The 10,303-nt window shown below is 50.7% G+C and overlaps 1 long non-coding RNA gene across 4 annotated transcripts in view; it reads right to left on the reverse strand.

The window, feature by feature from the left end:
- LOC140637742 (uncharacterized) overlaps positions 1–1,978 on the reverse strand; it is a 64,282-nt gene extending 62,304 nt beyond the window's left edge. For 3 of the 4 annotated variants that reach the window (XR_012034783.1, XR_012034773.1, XR_012034784.1), the window contains exon 1: positions 1,648–1,978. This is a non-coding gene — a long non-coding RNA (uncharacterized lncRNA). The remainder of the gene's footprint in view (positions 1–1,647) is intronic. The other variant, XR_012034780.1, reaches the window with a different exon arrangement.
- Between the last annotated feature and the right edge of the window lie 8,325 nt (positions 1,979–10,303).

Here is a 10,303-nt window from a genome sequence, read left to right on the forward strand (position 1 = left end):
CACCTAACCCTAACCATAACGCTAACACTAACCCTAACAAACCTAACCCTAAACCTAACCATAACCCTGTAACCCTTATACTAACCCTCCAATACTAGTCCTAACCCTAACCCTAAACCCTAAGCCTAACCTCCAAACTCTAACCCTAAACCCTAACCCTAACCTCTAACCCTAACTCTAACCCATACCCTAACCCGTACCCTAACCCATACCCTAACCCTAACCCTAATCCCCTAACCCTAATCCTAACTCTAACCCCTAACCCTAATCCCCTAACCCTAACCGCTAACCCTAAGCCTAACCCTAACCCAACCCTAACCCTAACCCCCTAACCCTAACTCCCTAACCCTAACACTAACCCCTAACCCGTACCCGTACCCGTACCCTAAACCTAACCCGTACCCTAACCCTAACCGTAAACCTAACCGAACATGTACCCTAACCCTAACCTGTACCGTAACACTAACCCTAACCCTAACACTAACCCGTACCCTAACCCTAACCGGTACCCTAACTCCAAACCTAAGACTAACCCTAACCCTAACCCTAACCCCTAACCCTAATCCAAACCTACCCGTACCCTAACCCGTACCCTAACTCCTACCCTAACCCGTACCCTAACCCTAACCCTAAACCTAACCCATACCCTAACCCTAACCCATACCCTAACCCCTAACCCTAACCTAACCCAAACCCATACCCTAACCCGTACCCTAAACCTAAACCTAACCCATACCCTAACCCTAACCCGTACCCTAACCTGTACCCTAAACCTAACTCTAACCCATACCCTAACCCTAACCAGTACCCTAACCCTAATCCGTACCCTAACCCTAACCCGTACCCTAAACCCAACCCATACCCTAAACCTAACCTGTACCCTAACCCGTACCCGTACCCTAACCCATACCCTAACCCGTACCCTAACAGTAACCCTATGTCTAACCCTAACCCATACCCTAACCCGTACCCTAACCCGTACCCTAACCTGTACCGTAACCCATACCCTAACCTTAACCTTAACCCCTAACCCTAACCCCTAACCCGTACCCTAACCCGTACCCTAACCCATACCCTAAACCTAACCCATACCTTAACCCGTACCCTAACTCATACCCTAACCCGTACCCTAACCCTAACACGTACCCTAACCCCTAACCCGTACGCTAACCCATACCCTAACCCTAACCCGTGCCCTAACCCCTAACCCATACGCTAACCCATACCCTAACCCGTACCCTAACCGTAATCCTATGTCTAACCCTAACCCATACCCTAACCTGTACCCTAATCCCTAACCCTAAACCTAGCCCAAGCCCCTTGCCCTAACCCTAACCCTGCCTTAACCCCTAACCCTAAACTCTAACCCCATCTCCCACTCTAACTCTAACCCTATTCGCTCCCCCTATCCCCTAACCCTCAACCCTATAACCTGTAACATCACCCTAATCCAGACCCTAACTCAGTTTCCTAATCCCTAATACCGTACCTTAACTCCTAACTCTTGACCCTTACTCCATCCCTCATCCTAATCACTAACTCGTACGCATAACCATGATCACTAATCCATAACATCTAACCTAACTCTAACCACCTATGGCTCACCCTAAACCCTAACCCTACTCTCAATTCTCCCCATTCACTTACCTTGTCGTTCTGAGTAGCCCCTGCTGAGGTGGATGTGACTCCCAACAGCGCCTCCAGGGTCCTCCAGCGGGTCCTGTGGAAGCCGGGCTCCTGTCATGGCGGACGCGGCCCCATGTCTTCCTGAGTCACAGACAGAAGGTCCTGAGGACGAGGGGGTCCTGTCACTGTGGACTAGGCCTCACATCCTCCGGAAGCCTCCCCGCGGGTCCTGAGGAGGCCGGGGCTCCCGTCAGCGACGACGCGGCTCCAAGTCCTCCTCAGGCCTCCAGAGCGCAGACGGGCTCCTGTTAGTGCAGGCGGACGAGGCCTACTGCGCACACGCGCTCCCTGATCCGAGCCTGGGCTCGGGCGCCCCCTGCGGGACGCTCAGGCGCTGCAGGAGGCCGTGCAGGAGGCGGCGTCCCCGCGCCCAGGGCCGACCGGACCTGCCTCCTTCCAGGCGCCAGCTGAGACCTATGAGCTTCGGAAACGTCGCGCTGAAATGAAGCCCAACACCCGGCTTCCCCAGAAATACTTAAGGACAATGAATTGGAGCCCACAGGACGCGAAATGAAATGTGGACCAAACTTTTACCACGTCCCGCAAAATTCCCTCAACCCTCTTCCACTGTGGGCGGAACCGCGGGCTGGTGCAGCCGCCTTGGAAACAGTGTGGAGGCTCCTCAGGAAGTTACAAATAGAGCCGCCCTGCGACCGGCAGGTGCACGGCCTGGAGCTCACTCCGAAGATACAGATGCAGTGAGACTCGGGGACACCTGCACCCCAATGTCCACAGCAGCCGGGTCCACAGTAGCCACACTTGGGAGGAGCCTCGGTGTCCTCCCGCAGATGATGGATAAAGAGGATGGGAGATAGATGATGGTCATAGAGAGAGGAATGTTACTCAGCTATCAAAGAGAAGGAAATCTTGCCATTTGCAATGACGCGGATAGAACTAGAGGGATCCTGTTAAGTGAAATAAGTCAGTCAGGAAAGAAAATGACCGTGTGGTGTCATTCATAGGAGACATTAAAGAAGCAAAGCAGATGGACATCTGTGAAGGGAAGGAAAACCAAATAAGATGAAAACAGATGCAGGAAATACAGACTCTTAATCATAGGAAACAAACTGAGGGTCGCTGGACGGGAGGGGAGAGGGGAGGGGATAACGGTGGACGGGCACGAAGGAGGGCACGTGATGTCATGAGCACTGCTGTTATCTCCAACTGGTGAATCCCTGAATTCTTCCTCTGAAAGTATAATATACTATACGTTAATTAATTGGGTTTAAATTTAATTAAGTTAAAAAAATCCGTTGTATCAGAGCACATTTCCTTCTGGACTCTCTGTTCTCCTTCAGCTTATGCTGGAACCACCCCCTGTGAGTCTGGTTTAAGTAGGCGCCACGCCTCGTCCATGGCCCAGCCCAGGGCTAGAACTCACGACTCCGAGATCAGGACCGGAGGTGAGGTCAGGAGTCGGATGCTTAACCGACGGAGCCAGCCAGGGGCCCGGGAACCACACTGCTTTATCCTGTGTCTCTGTGACATCGTTTGAAATAGGAAAGTGCTGCGTCCCGCTCTGTCTTGCTTCTCCAATACTGATTTGCTGTCCGGGGTCATTTGTGGGGGCGGACGAATGTTATGGTTTTTTTTTTTTTTTTTTTTTTTTCCTATTTCTAGGATCTGCCACCATGATTTTGATAGGAATGACCCTGAAACTGAGGGTGGCTTCAGGAACTGCGGACATTTTCACAAGATGAGGCTCCCACCCCACGAGCCCAGGACTTCCTCCCAGAGCCTGGTGTGGCTCAGTGCACAAGTCTTGTGCTCCTTTGGTTCAGTCTCATTAATATTCTCTGTGATGCTCCTGAGAAGGGAGTCACGTCCTTAATTTCCTTCCTGAGTGCTCATTGTCGGGACACAGCAAGGCTACTGAGCTCTGTAGGTTCAGTTTGTGTCCCGAGAATTTACCGAATTCAATCATTAGTTCTAACAGGTTTTGGCGGGGCTCTCGGGTTTCCTGTTTCTAGTACCGCGTCTTCAGCAAATAGCGACAGTGTGACGTCCCCTTCCAGGTGTGGAACCTTTGCTGTTTCCTGTCTGTTGACTACATTAGGACTTCCAGCGCTGAGAGGGGACCTCCTTGGCTTGTTCCTGCTCAGGGGAGACGATTTCAGGTTTTCACCCTTGAGGATGACGTCAGCTGCGGGCCTTCCTAGCGGCCTTTATTCTGTTGATAGACATTTCCTCAAAACCCACTATGCTTTTGATGTTGTATTTTGTCAAATTCTTTTTCTGCAACTCTTGAGAGGATCGTATGCTTTTTGTCCTTTCTCTTGTTTTTCTGTTTTAAAAAGATTTTATTTATATATCCTTGAGAGACAGAGGCAGAGACACAGGCAGAGGGAGAAGGCGGCTCCATGTAGGGAACCTGACATGGGACTCGATCCCGGGACTCCAGGATCACGCCCTGGGCCAAAGGCAGGCGCTAAACTGCTGAACCACCCGGGCTGCCCCATGTCCTTTCTCTGGTTAATGTGATGGATCCTGCTGACCGATGGACAGAGGGGCCGTGGGTAGGACATGGGCAACATAGATGAACAATAGTAACAGCTATAAGTGTCTGGTTTTAAATAAGTCACAGAAATTTAGAAAGTACACCCTAGGGAATAGAGTCAGTACTGTTGTGACACCTTTGTACGGGGACAGACGGTGACACCGCTTCTCGTGGGGGGAGCTGAGTAAGGCACAGAATTGTCAAGTCACTAGTTGTAGCCCTGAAACTACTGTCACATTGTGTGTTGACTGTACTTCAATAAATATCAAGGAAAAGGGGTTTCTGAGGACTCCCGGTGGGTCCATGAAAGGCATTTACACGGTCGTTACACACATGAAGGCACCTTTGCAGAGGGGATAAAGATGCTCACATGTCTTCATGTTAATTTTTAGAAGATTTACTTGAGAGAGGGTACAGTAGGGAGGGGCAGAGGGAGAGGGGGAACCTGGAGCCGGACTCCTCACCCAACAGAGCCCGAGCCCCTCGTGAGGCTCCACGCCACAACCTCAAGATCCTGAACCTGAGCCAAACTAAAGAGTCGACGTGGAACCGACTGAACCACCCAGGAGCCCCTCAAATGTTAAGTGCAACCACATGCTGTGAACTCTGGAGGTCAGGGGGACATCTGTGACCCCCAGTCTGCCTAGAATGGTGGGAGGCCTGCAGGGCCCGAGGATGGGAACTGAGGATGTGGGTGGGTGCCTGCATCCCCTTCCTGCCTGGTGTGGGGACAGGACCCTCCCCCGGGACCCTTGGCCTTCAGGGTGATTGCTGATTGGACACCGCCTGCCCACAGTCATGATGCGGGACCCCACTGTGGGCAGAACTGTGCCGCCTCTGGGTTCCACCGCTGCCTGGTGCTCACTGTGCGTCCGCAGACCTTCGGAAGCACTCGTGCTCTGGATCTGGCTCACAGCGACCCGACTCCCGCTCTCCCCAATAGCTCAGTACTCCCACTCTCCTCAGTACCCCAACTCTCCCGTTCTCCCCAGTACCCCAACTCTCCCACTCTCCCCAGTTCCCCAACTCTCCCACTCTCCCCAGTACCCCAGAACTCCCACTCTCTCCAGTTCCCCAACTCTCCCACTCTCCCCAGTACCCGGTGCATAAAGAGGAGGCGCTCACACAGCGACAGGTCACAGGTGAGTGGCCGCTGATGCCTGCTCCCCGGGGGCCACTCTGGAGCCTGTGGGTCCGGGTGGGGGTGCTGGCCTCTCGGGGTTGGGGTCCAAAACACCCCGACCCCAATGCGATGACTGTGAGCAGCTCCTGCAGCCCTTCCACAGCCCCACAGGGTGAGGGCGGCCCCCTAAGGCCCTGTCCAGGGAAGGAGGCTGCAGTTGGAGTTCGGCAGCTCCCCCGGGACCCCCGCTCCCCTGTAAGGCCTGTGCTATCTATGCAGGGAGACCCAATACATGACCTTTCCAGCCCGTCCTAGACGCATGGACCCCAACAGGGGTGACACACCCCCCCGCCCCACCCTGTGGTGAGGGGAGGACAGTCAGGGCCTGCTGGGTCCCCCTGGCCGGTGAGCAGGCTTGTTCTTCACGCACTGGAACGCGGAGTCCCTCGTGCTCCCCCCAGACCCCCCTCAGGCTATTCACGCATCGTTGCCCTCAGGGTGGGGAGTTTGGTCGCACTCTTGCTGGCATCAGGTTTTAATTTTGATGAAGTCCAGTCCGTTGCTTTCTCCCCTTGGTCGTTGTGCTTGTGGAATCTAAGAGAAACCTTTGATCTCCCCTGGGCTGGGAGACATCACCCCGAGCATCAGATCGGCAGTTCCCCAGAGCCTCCTGGGTCCCCCGCCCGTGTGCTCCTGATACCGTGGTGGGAGCGCTCTGTGATCCCAGCGTGATGGCGTGTCCTGGGACAGTGGCTGGGAAGGTGGACTGTAGTTGGGCGAGCGACAGACAGGCAGTGAGGGCCCGTGTGTGATGTTCCAGCCCAGCCTGTGCCCCTCAGGGCTATGGGGTTGTCTCCGGCTCCAGTCAGACGGAGGGGGACCTGTCCACGGGGAGCACCGGACGCATGTGTCCTTGGAAGGTTTTCATGCGCCGTCATTCTTGGATGTGTTTGGATTGCAGCACCATGCAAGAGGACTCAGAGAACCTACTGGCCTTGCAAAGGGCCAATATCGTGGCCCAGTACCATCAGGTGAGGTCCAGAAGGGACCATAGACACTACACACCCACAAGAGGGGGGACCATACCTGCAAGAGCAGGGGAGGCCCAGGAGAGGATCAGAGCCAAGGATGAGCCAGGTCAGCCCAAACAAGGACCACAGTCACCAGGAACAAGTGAGACCCTGGGGATGGTCCCGGTGTCAGTAGCAACTAAGGGTCCATCCTGGATCCTAGTCATTGGCAGCTGAGGAGCCCAGTCACCAGGTACGGTGAGGCCCAGGCGGGGACCACAGTCACCAGGTCCAGATGAAGTCCATAGCTACCATGTCCAGGTGAGGCCCAGGTGGGGACCACAGTCACCAGGTCCAGGTGAGGTCAAGGTGGAGACCACAGTCACCAGGTCCAGGTGAAGCCAAGGTGGGGACTACAGTCACCAGGTCCACATGAGGCCCAGATGGGGACCAGAGTCACTAGGCCCAGGTGAGGCCCAGTTGGGGACTAGAGTCACCAGGTCTGGGTGAGGCCCAGGTGGGAATCACAGTCACCAGGTCCAAGTGAGGCCCAGGTGGGAACAGCCTTGATAGAAATGTGAACTCTAGCTATTCTCTCTTTAAATCTCAGGCCGAATTCATAGGTTTTCAGGATGACTTGAAAGTTAACTAGGCAATTTGGTGGAGACAGGTGACTTGGGGACCCTACTCTTTGGCCATCTTGCCCCTCTGACAGGAATATTTTTAGCAGTGAACAGTAAAGTCCGTTTATTAAAAGTTGTTATTAATTTGTGCAAACAAATTTCTGTAGACTTAAAGCAACTGTGAATCACACATATCCACACTGGCTAGAAAATTTTGTTAACCTGAGTTTCTAGATCATTTTCATTATGTGAGTGATTTCTTTCCAAAACTAATTACCAAAGGAAGTAGGGCAATGTGACAAGAGAAATAGCCAAGCAACATGAGAAAAAAGAAACAAACAAAAAAACGCTAAGCATTTTTCTTGGGATGAGAGAAATCCATTAGTGTAAGGTTTTTTTCACCCTGCCCTGAGAAAAACCAATTCCCTGACTCAGATGCTTCAGGAGAGAACTGGGTTTCTGATCCAGTAAATCGTGACTGCCTCTGGCACTTGGTTCCCACAGCTGTGGATGTGTCCTCAGACCAGCTCGGTGGTTTCCAGGCTGCACTTGGAGGAGTTGGAAGGGCTCTGAACATGCACCTTACGGGCAGTCTGGGATCCATACCCTAAAGCTTTTAATTGATAGGTACACCAACTCACATAAAACTTTGCTAGAAAGAAGTCGAATTGTGTGTTTTAAGAAGAATTGAAAAGGGGCAGCCTGGGTGGCTCAGCCATTTAGCACTGCCTTCTGCCCAGGGTGTGATCCTGGAGACCCAGGATGGAGTCCCACTTCGGGCTCCCTGCATGGAGCCTGCCTCTCCCTCTGCCTGTGTCTCTGCCTCTCTCTCTCTCTCTCTCTCTCTCATGAATAAATAAATAAAATATATTTTTAAAAAGTATATTGCAGGGCAGCCCCAGTGGCTCAGCGATTTAACGCCGCCTTCAGCCCAGTGTGAGATACTGGAGACCCAGGATCAAGTCCCACGTCAGGCTCCCTGCGTGGAGCCTGTTTCTCCCTCTGTCTGTGTCTCTGCCTCTCTCTCTCTCTCTCTCTCCATAAATAAATAAATAAATAAATTAATTAATTAATTAAAAAGTATATTGCAGCTATATTGGTAGCTATATTAATAAAGTGTGTTGTTTTTACATTTTATGGTGACTGGACCTAGCAAGTCTTTACATCAGCAGCCATTGCTTCTAGTCCTCACAACAGTGTTGCGGGACAGGCGGTATTATTTCCTTTTTATAGATGAAATTGATGACCTCAAGCACATGCAGTTCCTTCCCTTTCTTTTTTTCTGTTCAGAATATACAAGCTGTAAGTGAATAAATTGCAAGAAACCCACTTCCGTGATCAACACCTCTACTTTCCTCAGACGATTTTAATATTTTTCTCAATTCTGAACTCCTTATCTATCTTACTACTCCTTTTCAAATAACTTAGGATACATTTTCCCAAGACTTGTTCAGAGAACCAGTCCCTGGATTAATGTCTCTCCCTAAGTATGAATCAGTGACCTGAAACAGACCCAGCATACACAGATTCTCCTATTTATTCAACACCCACTTATTCCAAAAAGAAGTCTATTCGGCCTTCTATATGGCAGGTACAGAGACAGGCTCCATCCCAACCGGATTTCGATCTATGTCCCAGAGTACTACCTGCAGTCTTTTGAACTTTATATCAGGAGCCTTAATGCTGATTTCTGAAGGCAAAACAAGCAAGTCCACAGTTCTCCTTCATACTTCCCCAGCAGACCCTTGGGTTCTCTCCACAGAGTTGAACTGTTGTGATACTTACTGAGTCATTGATTGTGTAGGTCAGTCACAGAGCAGCATTGCCATCCAAAACAAAAAGGAGGAAAAAGGAGTTTGGAAGTAATTGGGTCTCACAAATCGTGGGGAGGGAATATTGAAACTGTGACAATGTTTCTTAGTGCACCTTTTCTCAGAGCCACATCTCTCCTGTTCTTGACTGAGGGACAGGAGAGTCTAGGTAGGGAGAAATAGGTAGGGGGCTACAGATTCAGGCTCACAAAGATCCTAAAGATGCTGAGATGTAAGGAAACCAGAAATAAAGAAACAAACGAGACCACCCTGCCCTAGGTATAGGTAGAGAGGATCTTTTTTATGACAGTCCTCTGTGCCCAACAAAGAACAACCAGACTCTAAAAAGAAGTAAACCATTAAAGATGTTATCACTAGTCCTTACTCAAACCAAGACATCCCAAGAATGAGAAGGCCACAAGCTCCCTGATCAGTTCTAAATGAAAAACTGTCAGTGGAGGCCCATGTGGGCAACCCAGCCTGGGCCCCTCCCACTCCTGAGAGCTTTCTCGGTATCCTTGCTTAATAAACTCCCGTCGCTTTATTCACTCTTCTTTGTCCACCAGATTCATTCTTCGACTCCATGAGACAAGAACTTGACTTTCTCACTTCATTCCACCTGCTGCACTTCTCTTACCCAAGCTCCCTGGGAAATTACTTCATTGGCTTAATCCCATCTCACTCTCCTCCTGCCTCATATCCTTTGGATTCTTCACCACCAAAGGCCAACAAACCAAGAGATGCAGGGAGGGAGAGAAGACCCAGGTGATAGGGGGAACTAAGGCCAAAGAAATATAGATTAAAATTACATCTGCTTTTTTTAAAAAAAGATTTTGTTTATTTACTCATAAGAGACACAGAGAGAGAGAGAGAGAGAGAAAGAGAGAGAGGCAGAGACAGAGACAAAGGGAGAAGCAGGCTCCCTGCAGGAAGCCCAATGTGGGACCCCATCCTAGGACCCCAGGATCATGCCCTGAGCCAAAGGCAGATGCTCAACCACTGAGCCACCCAGGCATCCCTACAATTACATTTCCTAACAAACTTGCAGTCCATAAACAAATACTTGAAACTGACAGAGTGGGACATTCTTCAAAGAATTCACAGCTGCCTGAATGTTAATGCTTTGCTAGAGGCCAAAAGCAACATTTGTTTGCTAATAGCCAGACCTCCAGGATCCTGTAAATCTTGCATGTGTGAAAATCCTTTTGGAAACTTCTTTTATCTCTAGAGTCCCCACCCCACACAGCAACTTCAAAGTTTATAACCAAGGCTCCTGATAATCCTGGTGAAGCTCTTCATGCCCAGGGGTCCTGTCCCCATACTTTAATAAAAACACCTTTTTGCATGGAAAATGTCTCAAGGATTCTCTCTTGACCACTGGCTCCTGGCCCACAGTACATCACAGGTACATCTCTGAGTTAATTGCATCAGCACATCAGGAAAGTACAGAAGATTTTTGCCTATCTTCTTGTATGACACATTCTGGAGGGGGACACTCCCATCTGTTCGATCTGGATTTTTCTCTTCCTGGGATATATAGCTAGCTAGCTAGG

This window comes from Canis lupus, chromosome 1 (assembly GCF_048164855.1).
Source record: "Canis lupus baileyi chromosome 1, mCanLup2.hap1, whole genome shotgun sequence".
NCBI classification, from domain to species: Eukaryota; Metazoa; Chordata; class Mammalia; order Carnivora; family Canidae; genus Canis; species Canis lupus.